At 41.5% G+C, this 17,812-nt stretch overlaps 1 long non-coding RNA gene across 3 annotated transcripts in view; it reads right to left on the bottom strand.

Moving 5' to 3' along the window:
* LOC134342822 (uncharacterized) overlaps positions 1-17,812 on the bottom strand; it is a 75,549-nt gene that overhangs the window by 45,169 nt on the left and 12,568 nt on the right. For 2 of the 3 annotated variants that reach the window (XR_010017114.1, XR_010017113.1), the window contains exon 2: positions 7,338-7,514. The exons of the other annotated variant lie outside the window; for it this stretch is intronic. This is a non-coding gene — a long non-coding RNA (uncharacterized LOC134342822). The remainder of the gene's footprint in view (positions 1-7,337; positions 7,515-17,812) is intronic. 3 annotated transcript variants of the gene reach the window in all.

Below are 17,812 nucleotides of genomic sequence, written 5' to 3'. Positions count from 1 at the left end.
GCAGCAAGGATCTTCACAGCCGTAGTTGTGTTCTCCCTTTCAAAGCGTGCGTAGGAGGCATCGAGTTCATCTGGTAGTGAAGCATCACTGCCGTTCATACTATTGGGTTTCACTTTGTAGGAAGTAATGCTTTGCAGTCCCTGCCAGAGTTGCCGTGCATCTGATGTCGCCTCCAACTCATTCGAAATTGTCTCTTCACCCTTGAAATAGCCCTCCGCAAATCATACCTGGTTTTCTGGTACAGGCCTGGGTTGCCAGACTTAAATGCCACAAATCTAGCCTTCAGCAGACGACGTACCTGCTTTTGGTGTGGGAATGTACAGTAAGCCTTTGTAGGCACACACTCATCCACACAGGTTTTAATGAAGTCATAAATGCAGCATACTCATCCAGCTTCATAGATGAATCCCTGAATACTGTCCAGTCCATCAATTCAAAGCAGTCCTGCAGGCGCTCCTGTGCTTCCCTTGTCCATACCTTCTTGGTCCTCACTGCTGGTGCTGCAGTCTTCAGTCTGTGCCTATACACAGGGAGTAGAAGTACAGCCGGGTGATAAGACTCTCCGAAGTGACGGCGTGGAATAACACGGTAGGCATTCTTGATGGTGGTGTAGCAATGGTCCAGTGTGTTGTTTCCTCTGGTATTGCAAGTGATCTGTTGATGGTAGTTGCTTAGTGATTTTTTCCAGACTGGCCTGGTTAAAATCTCCCAAAACAATGGTGAAGGCGTCATAAGCATTGACATCAGATTTCCCACTGATGGGGAAACTGTTCAACCTCAGGAGGTTCCAAACAAAAAGTAAGGTTATGACAGACATCATCAGAGACTTCCATTTTGCTGATGACTGTGCCCTCAATGCTGGTTCAAAAGTTCATACGCAGTGCTGTGTTGACAAGTTCTCTGCTGTGTGCTCTAACTTTTGGCTCACCTCAACACCAAGCTGACTGAAGTAATGCATCAGCCATTTCCAGGGAAAATCACATGTTGGGCCAAACATCATGATCAACAATCAAAGACGCAGCCCAGTGAACAGGCTCACTTATCTTCGCAGCACACTGTCCCAGAACACCGTCACTGATGATGAATTGAGCGCCAGGATCACCGAAGTGAGTGTAGCCTTCAGCAGGCTTTGTAGCAATGTCTGGAACAGAAGAGGCACAAGCCTACAGATGAAGCTGAACGTTTATAGGACATTTCTCTAACAGCATGCTAAGAAACTGAACCATTTCCACACAGTCTGCCTCAGAAAGCTCCTCACATTAAGTGGCAAGACAGTATCCCTGACAGGGAGGTATTTACCAAGGCTGGCCTGTCCAGTACCTACACCATTTTGATGCAGTCACATTTACACTGGGCAGGCCACATAGTCCATGTGCCATACCATTGGCTGCCTAACAGGCTGCTTTACGGCGAACTACAGAAAGGAAAGTGTTCCCATGAGGCCAAATGAAACATTATAAAGACACCCTGAAAGCTTCACTAAAAGCCTTCGACACATGGGAAACATATCGGCAGGATCGGGTTGTGTAACGCTCCTTCCTCCATTAGGCGCAGTGACCCGAGGCAGAAAGAACTATTGCAGCAGAGATGAAGGCTGGCCAGGAAAGACCAAGCCAGCAATCCCCAACCCAACAAGGCTGCCATCTTGTCCACATTGTCAAAGAACTTTCTGAGCGTGAATTGGCCTCTCCAGCTGTCTTTTTATACACAGACCAGTCCAGCCCCTACAAATCGAAGATGACTAGACATTGCATGATGGATGAATAATAATAATAATTCCAGACACAATCATCTTCAACTGCTTCATTAACTACCTTCCTTCTACAAGGTCAGAAACTGGAATTTTCGCTGTACTTGCACCATGTTCAATTCCATTCCCAGCTCCTCAACACATGAAGTTGCTGAGCAGTTAATGCATGGATAGTAGCGCCACCTGCTGGTTCCTCTACAAGTTGCACATCTCTCCAACTAGGAAATGCAGTGCCATTTCCTGATTGCTGCATCTCAAACCTGGTATTCCTTCCCCGATTGCACCACAGGGGAAAAGTTCACCAGAACAACTGTGATGGTTCAAAGCAGTAATTCACCATCCTCCCCTCAAGTACAGATTGGGGGAGAGAACAAATTCTGGCCTCTAAGGTTACCCCACAGCTTCAACAAGTGCTTCCAGCAACTCCCAGATGCTGAAAATTAATAATTAAGCTCACCGAACAAAATACACACACCTGAAAAAAAATCAATTAAAAGCATTTTATCATATTTATATAAAGCCCTTCCTCTGACAAACAATTTTACCCATTCATACTCTATAAATGGGGCTGCTGCATGTTGATTAGGGTTTAAGTTCACAATGGCTCAGTGGCAAGATTTCATATGGTGCAGTACAGGAGCAGCCCGCGTGACAGGATGGAAGCTGTGCTACTGGTTTACACTCAGACTGGAACAAGACACCAGGCCTTCTGCTGAGAAACGCTGGCAGATCTGGGGGTATAAGCACTGGTGAAGACATGTCACATTATGAATTATTGAAAAAGCATGCAAGATAAATTTCATATAATTAGAATCTCCAACAGATGGCATCAGAGACCAAATTATAGGTTCCTCCAGGGCCATAACTAGTCAAGTGATAGATTTACAATTTCTGCAAAATCAGACAATTACATTTTCTATTTTTTTGTAATTTATTTTTTAACTGAAGGAACTTGACATTTAAAAATTCTTGTCTTGAGCTAATCCTAACAGATTAATGAATTAATTTTACGTATTATTCTGGTAATGTAAACCAAATTTTTCAAATCAATATGCTGAAAATGCTGGAAATATTCAGGTCAGGCAGTATCCATGAAAAAGAAAGCTAACGTTTCATGTTTAGGATTCATTGTCAGAATGAGTCTATGTTAACTGCTAAAATACGTTTTCCTTTTCTTAGATGCTGCTGAGTTTTTAAACCAACATTTTCTGTTTTTACCTCAGAAATTTCAACATTTAAGGAAGTTTAAAAGAACAGATTAAAGTGGATACTTGTATACCTAGCATTTCACAAAATGGATTTCAGAAGCAACTACAAAATTTGTACTGTATAGATAAATACTATTGTTTTTAAGAATTTCAATCCACAGATTTATACTGAGAAACTATTAACAGAATTTCTCCTTCCCCACCACCCTACTTCATTCTTAGAACCAAATGCTAGTCCCTGGATGTGTCAAACATGATCCAATGTGCCATCTTAGAATTCCTGACAAGTAATCTCTGTTGATATGCTAGGCAAATTACTTCTCCAAAAGCACAATTGTGTTTGAGAAAACAAGATTCTCGTGCCAATTTATCCACTGCACTTTATTTCGAGATTTCTTGTAATCTTTTAAAACTATATTTAATTACTAAAACCACTTTGCCTAGTAAGCCAAGCATGACATTTCATAGTAAAGCCACCTATGATGCCCCGAATGGAAGGAAATAAAAATAAAAATATGCCAGAAATACAAAGCAGCTCAGGCATCATCTGCAGAGAAAGAACCAACATTTCCGTTTAAAGATATTTGGACAAACACGAAGTACAGGGCAAGGAAAGCCAGTGATGAATCTAATATTATAACAGGTTCAACTGAGGAAATGGGCCATGGAATGCCAGATGGAATTTAACTCAAACTAATGCCAGGTTTTGCATTTTGGTCAGCTCAACTAGGGCAGGACTTGTACAGCAAATGGCAGGGCCCTAAAGACTGTTGCTGGACAGTGAGACTTGAGGTACAGGTACATAGTTCTATAAAGTGAAGGCAGGGATAGAAGCAGTGGTGAGCATGGGGGCTGGCATGCTTGCTTTTATCTGTCAGAGCCCTGATGCAAGGTTAAACTAAGGCAACACTTGGTGTATTGTGTGCAGTTTTGGTCACCCAGCGATAGGAAGGATGTTATTAAGCCAGAAAAGGTGTAGAAAAGATTCACAACTATTGTTACCAGAACAGGAAGTCTTGAGTTAAGAGGCTGGACTCTCTTTCCTCTGGAACATAGCAGGTCGATGAATGAATTTTAGGTGTATGAAATTATGTGGGGCGTAGACAAGGTGGATGGTCAGCCTTGTGACAAACATCAATTAAAAATCTACAGCTCCCACAGTTATCTTCCTAAATTTCTCCACCCTGGCTCCTGCCTAGACTATTTCCTTCTCCCCCTTCTTCCATCTCCATTATCTCTGCTTTAGTGATGAAAGTTTCCACATCGGTTCTTCTCAAATGACCTCCTCTGTTCTAAATCACAGCTACCCGTCTATCAGAGAGAGAGAGAACCCTTGACTGTGCTTTCTTCCTGGACAAAGCAAGGACAGAATTGCCTTGCTTTCACCTTTCAGCCTCTGTAGTCAGTAGATCATCTTTTGCAATTTCTGCCCCAACGTGACTTTACCCTCAAACACATTTTCCTCTACCCTTCGTTATTTTGAATGGGCCATACTTTTATTGACTACCCAGTGCACTCTTCAGTCCCCACCAAATATTCCATTTACATGGCACTTTCCCCAAACAATAATTAGCTCCTCACTTTCCAACGTCTGGAATCTTAACAACTTGGGAATTTCACATTTGGACACAGAGTCCCAAATCTACTTCAATTTATGGAGATAAATGCATAAATACCCACTTTTAACTGCAAAACACGTAGTTGTACCACCAGCAAGAATGCATAAACCAAGGTGAGCTAAACTGATTAAAAATTAACTGAAATTTCTATCCCATGATGCCCAGGGGAACCCAGTGTTAGAACTGAACTTTATAAACAGGCTACAAGCTAGAGACATTCCTGAAGCGTTTCTTTGTATAAATGCAAGCTTTCCTTCTCGATCCCTGTAATGTTGCAGAAGTTACAAACCATCACGTAGATAACATGATGGTTCTACTGCATTTAGGATTGTCCTCAACTGATGCTAGTAAGCTGAGGCATGAGAGACAAAGCACATAAAAATATCTTCAGACTATTGACAAACTCAGGCCATTTCTTCTCAGAGTTTTGCTAATGGTCCGTTAGCAATCATTCCCCTATTGAACAATTCATAACTTTATAGCATTAAAACAGGATGAAGATGGTCCAATCAAAAGGAAATTTTGAATCAAATTGTCACAGTTGTCACAGACTAGGACCATGGCAAGCAGTTATGCCTCTAACAGCACAATGGAGGACAGAAGCAAATCTTATATGAGCTACAGGTTGTTTTGAACAGAGAAACAAAACAAAACAAGGGTTACTTGCAGAGAGTTAAAAAACAATCATTCCAGAACATAAAGCTGGGCATTGTATTCTGTTTGAACAAGCAAAATATATTTAATGTCTGTAAAATTATTTGAAATTGTTCAAGACATTGATAACAACTCAAATAGAAGGGTGGTTTCCAGTACTTGATCACAGAATTACAAAAGGGGGAACTGTCCTGAAAAGCCCCTTTTGAGATACAGACTGAAACTGGACCTCCAGGACAATGAATTTGCAAAGTAGTTTTTTTTAAAGGACACATTAGTTTCGATAGGGAGTTGCCTGTCTTTGATGTCAGCCAAGGTCAAAATGACCCAAACAGAAAACAGAAGAGGCCATCTGGAGGCAGTGAGATAAGAAACAATGGGTTTACTCTGAAACATCTCTCATGCATGAGAGGCTTCAACAACAGACAAAAGAGTTAGTTGTTATTATAGTAAAGATATAACTAGATGCCTAGGTTCGACAAGATAGAGTTTCTTAGACAAATGGCACCAGTGACCAATGGCAATGTCCTGCAGACGGCTCATAAAATAACTACCTTTACTACTACTACTACTTCTTCTTTCAAATATGATTCTACTACTAAGTTGTGTGTGATTGGAGCCTGTAATTTACATTTTGCTGGTGCGTTTTTGGGCCAATTAATCGATTTGGTGCTTTGCTGTCTCAGAGGGAGTTTGGGGAGGTTGGGAGTGCAGTGTGTGACCTGGAGGCCCGGAGGAAGGGCTTATGGCCATGATAAGTAGTGGATGTGACCCAGTCCATCCTGGGTAAAGCCCTCCCCACCACTGAATGCATCTACATGGAGCGTTGTCACAGGGGAGCAGCATCCATTTTCAGAGACGCCCAGCACCCAGGTCATGCTGTCTTCTTGCTGCTGCCATCAGGAAGGTGGTACAAGAGCCTCAGGACTCACACGGCTAGGTTCAGAAACAGTTATTACCCCTCAAATATCAGGCTCTTGAACCAGCAGAACAACTTCACTCAGCTGCATGTGTCCCATCTCTGAACTGTTCGCTCAACCTATAGACTCATTTTCAAAGACTCTTGACCACATGTTCTCGATATTTATTGGTTACTATCTTTTCTCTCTTTTTGTATTTGCATAGTTTGTCGTCTTTTGCACATTAGCTGTCCACTCTGTTGGTGCGGCATTTCATTGATTCTATTATGGTTATTGGATTTATTGAGTATGCCCGCAAGGAAATGAATCTCATGGTAGTAGTTACATATAGAATTTGATAAAGTTGCTTTGAATCTCTATGCTACATAAGAGGCCATTGCACAAATTAAGGTTTATGGAGGTATGTTAGCACGGATTGAAAACTACAGAAAACAAGGAGTTGGGATAAATGTATCCTTTTCAGCTTGTCAGATATAATAAGTGAAGTACCCCAGGGATCAGTTCTTGGACCTCAATAGTTTATGTAAAACCCTGGGAAAAGTTTCACTGCTGATGTAATGGTCTTTCTGTAGAATCAGTGTTTGGGTTATGGTTAGAGGTAATGGGCATTTTGGGATGTGAGCTGAGTCCTTTGTTTGGTGGGAGATGAAGAGGGAAGATGCTGGAGAGAACTGATTGTAGGATTCGACAGGGTGGGGGACCATGATTCGATGGAGCAAGGTGCAGCAGTCAACTGAGGATCGGTGAATATTACTTTCGGAAGAATTGAGCTCCAACTTGTGCACATTTGACTGTTTAATTATTTTTTAATAATTTTTTTATGCAGTGAAACTACACAGAGGAACCCAAAAACAAAATGGAGCTTTATACAGTGCAAAACAAACAAATCCAATCTATAATTCATAGCAGTAAGAAGAAAAAGCACCCAAAAGAGAAATATGTAAAATTAATATCCACCCCATCCTCCCACTGAAAAGAGAAACCCAGGCCAACCACTTTACATATGGAAAAAAAATCGATTGGAACATTCAACCCCAGAGAATTGTAAATATATATAGGGAAAAAAATAATATAATGCTAACTACCAAAAGTACAATATAATTCATAACAAAAAACTGTATAACTTACAAGAAAAAAAGCTGAAAGTAAGGGATTGTAGCATACTAAAAAAAGAGGATAAACTTACCCTAAAGAAGAACTGTGGAAATATTCAAGAAAAGGTCCCCACACCTTATGAAACTTTATATCCAAATTAAGAAGTGAATAATGAAGCTTTTTGAGGTCTAAACAGGCCATAATATCATTAAGCCATTGAGCGTGAGTGGGTGAGGCAGCATCTTTCCACTTAAGAAGAACCAACCGCCTAGCCAAAAGAGAGGCAAAAGATAATGTTCAGTATTTAGTCGTACTCAAGTGCATATTAACTTCACCCAAGGCTCCAAAAAGAGCAACCAGAGGGTTAGGTTCTAAATGACAATTAAGAATATGAGATAGGGTTAAAAAAACTTCTCTCCAGAATTTCTCAAGACAAGGACAGGTCCAGTACATACGAATAAGGGTAGCCTCAGCCCCATTACACTTACCACAAACAAGTGTACAGTGTACAACCCTGGTTAAGTCCTGTGTACAACCTTAAACTGCAAAAGGCTGTGGCGAGCACGTAGAGAGGTTGAGTTGACTGACTTAAGAATTAAATCCCAAACTGCATCAGATAAGCAGATATTTAGATCTTGTTCCCAGGCAGTTCTGATTTTATAAAAAGGGGTATGCCTCAAAATAACTAACTTATCCCAAACAGCCGATATTAAACCTTTACCCAGTGGGTTGGTACAAAGAAACAAGTCCAGAACATTTCTCTCAGGCATCTCAGGAAAGTTTGCTACCAAAGGGTCAATAAAATGTCGAATTTGAAGATACCTAAAGAAATGAGTATTAGGTAGATTAAACTTTGCAGAAAGTTGTTGAAAATTTGCAAAATGATTATCTATGAAAAGATCTTCAAAGCGCCTAATACCCTTTCTATGCCAGTCGTAGTATGTTGAATCCCGCATAGAAGGTAGGAAAAGGTGATTGTGTAAAATAGGGCTAGAGAGAGGAAAACCATGAAGACCATTAAATTTTCTGAACTGAGTCCACATTCTTTAAGTATGTCTGATAAGAGGATTAACAATAAGTCTAGGTAAATTACAAGGAAGTGCAGGAATTGAAAGATTCTTAGTAAAGTTCAACTCCATTGTCGCCCATTTTGGGCAGTCAGACTGATTATGGGAGAAAGACCAAAAAATAAGACAATGAATATTGGCTGCCCAATAATATAAATGAAAATTAAGCAAGGGCATACCACCTTCCTTTTTAGATTTTTGAAGATGAGCTTTATTAAGTCTAGGGCGTTTTCTCTGCCATAGATAATACGAAATAATAGAAAAAAAAGCTTTAGAAATAAAAATTGGTAGAGACCGAAATAAATACAAAAATTTAGGAAGGATATATATTTTAATAACATTAATACGACCTACAAGAGACATAGACAAGGGTGACCACTGTGTCAAACTCTGTTTGGTAGAGTTTAGGAGATTGGTAAAATTTTCTCGAAAAAGATTCTTGAAGTTCCTTGTTACTGTAGTGCCAAGATAAGTGAATTGATTATTAACTACTTTAAAAGGGAGGTCCTGAAATACTAAAGTTTGTGCTTCTCTATTGATTGGAAAGAGTTCACTCTTAGGTAAATTAAGTTTATAACCAGAGAGTTGACTAAATTTATTAAGAAGTGAAAATATTGAGGGTAAGGAGGTGGTCGGGTTTGATATAAAAAGTAAAAGATCATCAGCATAAAGGGAAACTTTGTGCTCAACACCTCCCCTCCAAATCCCCGTCACTTCAGCACAACTACGAAACGCAATGGCAAGTGGCTCTATAGCCAAATCGAAGAGTAAGGGACTTAAAGGGCAACCCTGGCAAGTGCCGTATTTAATACTGAAAGACTAGGATAGCTGAGAGTTGGTTAAAACAGAAGTGGTGGGACATGAATATAGCAATTTAATCCAACTAATAAAACTTTGTCCAAAATCAAATTTTTCTGAAACCGCAAAAAGGTAATTCCACTCGACACGATCGATCGTTTTCTCCGCATCGAGAGAAATAACACATTCAGGAATCCCAGTTGAAGGTGAATACAAGATATTAAATAAGCTCCATATATTAAAAAAGGGAAGATGATTTTTGATCTTCGGAAATAACAGAGGGTATAATGCTTTCTAATCTACGAGCCAAAATTTTAGCCAAAATTTTAGCATCAACATTTAATAAAGAAATCGGCTTATACGAAGAACACTCTGTTGGATCTTTACCTTTTTTGGCTAAAAGAATGATACATACCTCGTTGAATGATGCAGGCAATTTACCATGTTTAAATGAATCGGGTAAAACTGAAAATAATTGAGACAAAAGCAGAGAAGAAAATGATTTATAGAATTCTGCTGAAAAGCCATCAGGTCCAGGAGATTTACCTGACTGTAATGCAGGTGATACTTCCTCTAATGATAATGGTTTATTGAGTTTTGCTTTAAAGTCAGGGGAGAGTGAAGGAATATTCAAACTATTTAAAAAATGATCAACCGAAGTATTCTCATTTAAAGATTCAGAAGTATAAAGTCAAGAATAATAGTTCTTGGATGTGACATTGATATGTGATATTGATATTTGTTTAATTATAATAGCCCTTTTTGTTTTTTTTCTTTATTTTCTTTACTAACTCTTTAGTTAAGTTAAGATTCATAAATATAATTCCTTTAAATCGTATGTAGTGTGCTCTCTGTTACTTCTTGGCACGGAGTTGCAACAGAGCAGCAAAATTTGCTGATGATATGAAAATAGGAGGAAGGGGATGTTGTGATGAGTGCATTGTAATTCTGCAATGGAATATGGATAGATTGAGTGATGGGGTGAAAACCTGGAAATGGAGTTTAAGAATAAGGAGTATAAGTTGCAGTCGTACAGAGTGTTGCTAAAGTAACCCAGGGAAAACAGTGTGCAGTTTTGGTTCCCTTGCCTTAAAGTATATAAGAGCAGTGGAGGGAGTCCACCAGACATTCCCCAGAATGTAAAGGTTATCCTACCAAAAGGAGCTGGACAGTTTGCATCTTGCATTCCTCGTAGTGAAGAAGACTGATGGTGATCTTATTCAACACAGGGCTTTACAGGGTAGACAAAAATATTTTCATAAGTGGGAGAGTCAAGGGGACAATTAATTAAAACTGAGGAGACAAGGAATTCCTTTTCTCAGGGAGAGTTCTCTGCTCCTCAGAGTGATAGAACATAAACTGTTCGATCTACACCAGGAAGAGATAGATAAGTAGTTGAAAGTTCGAGCAATTGAGCGTTATAAGGAACTGCTAGAGAAGAGTTGAAGCCATCAGAGATCAGCTATGATCAAAATGAATAGTGGGTAAGCTTGAGGAGCCCAGTGGCCTATTTCTGCTCCTATTTCCCTGTGTTACAGGTTAAATGTATGATTTATCTGCGTGAAAGAACTTGGTCATATGAGCATATGGGGAAACTATCAGGAGCAATTAATTCAAGCAACACACATAAAAGTTGCTGGTGAACGCAGCAGGCCAGGCAGCATCTCTAGGAAGAGGTGCAGTCGACGTTTCAGGCCGAGGCCCTTCATCAGGACTAACTGAAGGAAGAGTGAGTAAGGGATTTGAAAGTTGGAGGGGGAGGGGGAGATCCAAAATGATAGGAGAAGACAGGAGGGGGAGGGATGGAGCCAAGAGCTGGACAGGTGATAGGCAAAAGGGATATGAGAGGATCATGGGACAGGAGGTCCGGGAAGAAAGACAAGGAGGGTGGGGGGGGGGGACCTGGTCCATTTCCGTCACCTCCCTCCCCTTTCTAGATCTTTCTGTCTCTGTCTCTGGAGACAGCTTATCCACTGATATCTACTATAAGCCTACTGACTCTCACAGCTACCTGGACTATTCCTCTTCTCACCCTGTCTCTTGCAAAAACGCCATCCCCTTCTCGCAATTCCTCCGACTCCGCCGCATCTGCTCTCAGGATGAGGCTTTTCATTCTAGGAGGAGGGAGATGTCCTCCTTTTTTAAAGAAAGGGGCTTCCCTTCCTCCACTATCAACTCTGCTCTTAAACGCATCTCCCCCATTTCATGTACATCTGCTCTCACTCCATCCTCCCGCCACCCCACTAGTAATAGAGTTCCCCTGGTCCTCACCTACCACCCCACCAGCCTCCGGGTCCAACATATTATTCTCCGTAACTTCCGCCACCTCCAACGGGATCCCACCACTAAGCACATCTTTCCCTCCCCCCACTCTCTGCATTCTGCAGGGATCGCTCCCTACGCGACTCCCTTGTCCATTCGTCCCCCCCATCCCTCCCCACTGATCTCCCTCCTGGCACTTATTCGTGTAAGCGGAACAAGTGCTACACATGCCCTTACACTTCCTCCCTTACCACCATTCAGGGCCCCAAACAGTCCTTCCAGGTGAGGCAACACTTCACCTGTGAGTTAGCTGGGGTGATATACTGCGTCCGGTGCTCCCGATGTGGCCTTTTATATATTGGTGAGACCTGATGCAGACTGGGAGACCGCTTTGCTGAACACCTACGCTCTGTCCGCCAGAGAAAGCAGGATCTCCTAGTGGCCACACATTTTAATTCCACATCCCATTCCCATTCTGACATGTCTATCCACGGCCTCCTCTACTGTAAAGATGAAGCCACACTCAGGTTGGAGGAACAACACGTTATATTCCGTCTGGGTAGCCTCCAACCTGATGGCATGAACATCAACTTCTCTAACTTCCGCTAATGCCCCACCTCCCCCTCGTACCCCATCCGTTATTTATTTTTATACACACATTCTTTCCCTCACTCTCCTTTTTCTCCCTCTGTCCCTCTGAATATACCCCTTGCCCATCCTCTGGGTCCCCCCTCCCGCCCTCCTTGTCTTTCTTCCCGGACCTCCTGTCCCATGATCCTCTCATATCCCTTTTGCTTATCACCTGTCCAGCTCTTGGCTCCATCCCTCCCCCTCCTGTCTTCTCTTATCATTTTGGATCTCCCCCTCCCCCTCCAACTTTCAAATCCCTTACTCACTCTTCCTTCAGTTAGTCCTGACGAAGGGTCTCGGCCTGAAATGTCGACTGCACCTCTTCCTAGAGATGCTGCCTGGCCTGTTGCGTTCACCAGCAACTTTTATGTGTGTTGCTTGAATTTCCAGCATCTGCAGAATTTCTGTTGTTGTAGGAGCAATTAATTCCATGCTCCTGTATCTGACTGGCTCTATTCTGTTTGAGAACCTTCAACTTCTGGAAAGATCAGTGTAAAAACAGAAAAGAGGAACAATTTAGTACCTCGGCAGTGACAACTCTGGAGACCAGAAGTTAGAAAGAAAGAATGAAGCAGTGGTTAGAAGCCTTGCAATATGTGGCTTGCTCAGAAACAAGTGGGTAATACTTAACCCTTAACACACCACATCAGACTATTGCAGTAATTTTTCAAGAGAATTAATAAAACAGGGTTTGAGTTATCTGTGGGATCAAGTGTTTTCTCTGGCTAACCAAAAGAAAGAGGTATATAATCATAAAGTAAGAGACTCAGGAAGATTTAAGCAACTCGCATGTAAAAACAGAACTATTCCACATTCTAAGTAGTCAGCAGGGTAGATTTTGCTGTTTAAACAACTAGAATTAAAGGTTAAGTAATATGAGTGAGTGAGTGAGAGATAGAGAGAGAGAGAGAGAGAGAGAGAGATAGAGAGAGAGAGATAGAGAGAGATAGAGAGAGATAGAGAGAGATAGAGAGAGATAGAGAGAGAGAGAGATAGAGATAGAGATAGAGAGATAGAGATAGAGAGAGAGAGAGAGAGAGAGATAGAGAGAGAGATAGAGAGAGAGAGATAGAGAGATAGAGAGAGAGAGAGAGAGAGAGAGATATAGAGAGAGATATAGAGAGAGAGAGATAGATAGATAGATAGATAGATAGATAGATAGATAGATAGATAACTAACACCGTAATCAACACACACAAAATGCTGGAGGAACTCAACAGGTCAGGTAGCATCGATAGAAAAAGAGTACAGTCAACATTTTGGGCCGAGGTCCTTCAGCAGGACTGGGAAAAATAGATGAGGAGTCAGAGTAAGAGAGTGGGGGCAGGGGAGGAAGAACCACAAGGTGAAAGGTGAAATGGGGGGGGGTTATGGGTGAAGTAAAGAGCTGGGAAGTTAATTGGTGAAAGAGATACAGGGCTGGAGAAGGGGGAATCTGTTAGGAGAGGACAGAAGGCCATGCAAGAAAGAAAAGGGGAAGGAGCACCAGAGGGAGGTGATGGGCAGATAAAGAGATAAGGTGAGGGGGGAAATGGGGAACGGTAAAGGGCCGGGGGGGGGGTGAGCATTACTGGAAGATCGAGAAGTCGATGTTGATGCCATCAGGTTGGAGGCTACCCAGGCAGAATATAAGCTGTTGCTCCTCCAACCTGAGCGTGGCCTCATCACAGCAGTAGAGGAGGCCATGGACTGGCATGTCAGAATGGGAATGTCGATTGTACTCTTTTCCCTAGCTGATGCCTGGCCTGCTGAGTTCCTCCAGCATTTTGTGTGTTGCTTGGATTTCCAGCATCCACAGATTTTCTCCTTGTTTGTCACCAACACTATATGTCATTATTCACAGAGTTTATACAAATTATTTTATTTGTGGTACTCAAATAGCTTTCATTTAATTGCATTAACTTAAAATCTCTAATCTGAAGATTCTATAATGCAGCTAGCCTGTTTCTTTTGGCAAACAGGAACTTTTCCAAGCATTCCAACATTTCCATCTGTTCACTGACCACTGACTCCCATCCACCAAATGAAAAACACTTCCTTCCTTCACTCAGGAAATCTGCGGTAGACAACACTTCAAAAATTTAAACCCTGCTCAAGAAATTCAAGTCTCATAATCCCAGGCTTACAGATCAATGCAGCTGCATCACCACCCTGCATTCATATCTCATCCACAACACTGCAAAAAAAAGCTCCAGGGAGCTTATCGGAAGCATTTTCAAACTAAATTCGATCCCAACCACAGTCGGGGCAAATGTCCAGAAGCTTATTCACAGAGAGACTTTCAGAAAGTTAAAAGAAATAAATGTTACTGATAAAGAAAACTTTAGGAAGGGAATTCCAGAGCAGATGCCCATACTGGAGCAAGTCAAACCAAGTATGCATTAGAGGTCAGAGCTGGACAAATAGAAAAATCTTAAAAAGTTGCACAAGATTGAGAAGAAAAGAAAAGTTAGAAAGGGCCATAGAAAGGTATTGAAATGTGAACGGGAATATTAAAACGGAGGTGTTACTAAATTGGATGCCATCATGGGTTAGCAAACACAGGAGTTTTGGCTAACTGGTGCATGTCTGATATTTGTTTTCTTAAAACAACACATTAAAATACATACAATTAATTCAGTGTATAAAATTACAGACTCCTTGAACCAAATGGGGATTGGGTAGTTCATTTACAGAACATTTCCACTAGACCACACAGATCCCTGTTACCTTCAGTCAAATTCTCCAAGAGCAAAATACTCATTCCAGCAAAGGGTCTTCAACCGAAAATGTTAACTCTGTTTCTCTTTCCACAGATGCTGCCTGATCTGCTGAGTGTTCCCAACATTTTCTGTTACTATTTATACTTCCAGGTAGATCAACACAGGGGAACAGAAAATCTGCCAAATCAAATATTTCAAAATAGAATTGCATTATTTTGTACCTTAAGTCTTAGAATGGTTTGGAGCTTATTAGAGTTTGGTTCTCCACTACACTAGAAAAACCAAATGCAAATTGGGCAAGAAGGTTCTAAACTGGAAAAAGGCCAAATCTGAAGAAATGAGAAAGGATCTAAAAAGCATGGATTGGGACAGGTTGTTCTCTGGCAAGGATGTGATTGGTAAGTGGGAGGCCTTCAAAGGAGAAATTTTGAGAGTGCAGAGTTTGTATGTTCCTGTCAGGATTAAAGGCAAAGTGAATAAGAATAAGGAACCTTAGTTCTCAAGGGATATTGGAACTCTGATAAAGAAGAAGAGAGAGCTGTATGACATGTATAGGAAACAGGGAGCAAATAAGGTGCTTGAGGAGTATAAAAAGTGCAAAAAAAACTTAAGAAAGAAATCAGGAGGGCTAAAAGAAGACATGAGGTTGCTTTGGCAGTTAAGGTGAAGGATAATCCAAAGAGCTTCTACAGGTATATTAAGAGCAAAAGGATAGTAAGGGATAAAATTGATCCTCTTGAAGATCAGAGTGGTTGGCTATGTATGGAACCAAAAGAAAAGGGGGAGATCTTAAATCGGTTTTTTGCATCTGTATTTACTAAGGAAACTGGCATGGAGACAATAGGAATAAGGCAATCAAGTAGTGAGGCTATGGAACATATACAGATTGAGGAGGAGAAGGTGCTTGCTATCTTGAGGCAAACCAGAGTAGATAAATCCCCAGGACCTGACAGGGTATTCCCTCGGACCTTGAAGGAGACTAGTGTTGAAATTGCAGGGGCCCTGGCAGATATATTTAAAATATCGGTATCTACGGGTGAGGTGCTGGAGGATTGGAGGATAGCTCATGTTGTTCCATTATTTAAAAAAGGCTCTAAAAGTAATCTGGGAAATGATAGGCCGGTAAGTTTGATATCGGTAGTAGGTAAATTATTGGAAGGAGTACAAAGAGATAGGATCTACAAGTATTTGGATAGACAAGGACTTATTAGGGAGAGACAACATGGCTTTGTGCTTGGTAGGTCATGTTTAACCAATCTATTAGAGTTTTCGAGGAGGTTACTAGGAAAGTGGATGAAGGGAAGGTAGTGGATGTTGTCTACATGGACTTCAGTAAGGCCTTTGACAAGGTCCCACATGGGAGGTTAGTTAGGAAGATTCAGTCATTAGATATACATGGAGAGGTAGCAAATTGGATTAGACATTGGCTCAATGGAAGAAGCCAGAGAGTGGTAGTGGAGGACTGCTTCTCTGAATGGAAGCCTGTGACTAGTGGTGTGCCACAGGGTCCATTGTTATTTGTCATCTATATCAATGATCTGGATGATAATGTGGTAAATTGGATCAGCAAATTTGCTGATGATACAAAGATTGGAGGTGTAGTGGACAGTGAGGAAGGTTTTCAAAGCTTGCGGAGGGATTTGGACCAGCTGGAAAAATGGGCTGAGAAATGGCAGATTGAGTTTAATACCGACAAGTGTGAGGTATTGCACTTTGGAAGGACAAACCAAGGTAGAACATACAAGGTAAATGGTAGGGCACTGAGGAGTGCAGTAGAACAGAGGGATCTTGGAAAACAGGTACAAAATTCCCTAAAAGTGGTGTCACAGGTAGATAGGGTCATAAAGAGAGCTTTTGGTACATTGGCCTTTATAAATCAAGGTACAGGTACTGAGTATAAGAGTTGGAATGTTATGGTGAGGCCAAATCTGGAGTATTGTGTACAGTTTTGGTCACCAAATTACAGGAAGGATATTAATAAGGTTGAAAGAGTGCAGAGAAGGTTTACAAGGATGTTGCCGGGACTTGAGAAACTCAGTTACAGAGAAAGTTGAATAGGTTAGGACTTTATTCCCTGGAGCGTAGAAGAATGAGGGGAAATTTGACAGAGGTGTATAAAATTATGATGGGTATAGATAGAGTGAGTGCAAGAAGGCTTTTTCCACTGAGGTTAGGGGGAAAAAAAAGAGGACGTGGGTTAAGGGTGAAGGGGAAAACATTTAAAGGGAACACTAGTGGGGGCTTCTTCCCACAGAGAGTGGTGGGAGTGTGGAATGAGCTGCCAGATGAAGTGATAAATGCGGGCTCACTTTTAACATTTAAGAAAAACTTGGACAGGTATATGGATGAGAGGTGTATGGAGGGATATGGTCCAGGTGCAGGTCAGTGGGACTAGGCAGAAAAATGGTTTGGCAGAGCCAAGAAGGGCCAAGAGGCCTGCTTCTGTGCTGTAATGTTCTATGGTTCTCAGAGTTCAAAATGGGAGGCAGAGATAATGTGGATGATGATAGTTTTCTTTCCCCCATGATGGAGGAGTCCAAACGTAGGGCAGCATAGGTTTAGGGTGGGAGGGGAAATGGGACCTAAGGACCTAAGGAGCAACAGGGTGATGAGTATATGGAATGAGCTGCCAGAGGCAGATACAATAGTACCATTATTTACCACAAATATGGTGGGCACCATATTTGGCACAGTCCCCTTGGGCCGAAGGGACTGTAGATGTCCTGTATTCCTCTATGACAGCTTTGTGGAGCACCTGCATTCAATCCACAGGGACGATCCTGATCTTCCTTTTGTTTGTCATTTTAATTCTCCATTCCACTTGCAGCTACGGGTCTGTGGCTCCCTGCACTGTTACAATGAGGCCTAAACCAAGCTTGAGAAACAGCAACCTCACCTTCAGTCTGGGCACACCCCAGATTCTGGATTCAATGTTGAATTCTTGAAATCTCTGTCAGTATGAGTCATCAGTCTATGTTATTGACTCATCTTATTCTTTCCCTCCTTTCGGAGTGGAGGACAAATACAGCCTAACCTGATGGTCTTGTTCTCTTGCTCTACATTCTTTTATCCATGTTCTCACTCTCTAACTGCTCCTATTCAGCCAT

This window comes from Mobula hypostoma, chromosome 2 (genome assembly GCF_963921235.1).
Source record: "Mobula hypostoma chromosome 2, sMobHyp1.1, whole genome shotgun sequence".
Classification (NCBI taxonomy): Eukaryota; Metazoa; Chordata; class Chondrichthyes; order Myliobatiformes; family Myliobatidae; genus Mobula; species Mobula hypostoma.
Note: the sequence above shows the minus strand (reverse complement) of the source record. Positions and strands in the feature narration are given on the sequence as shown.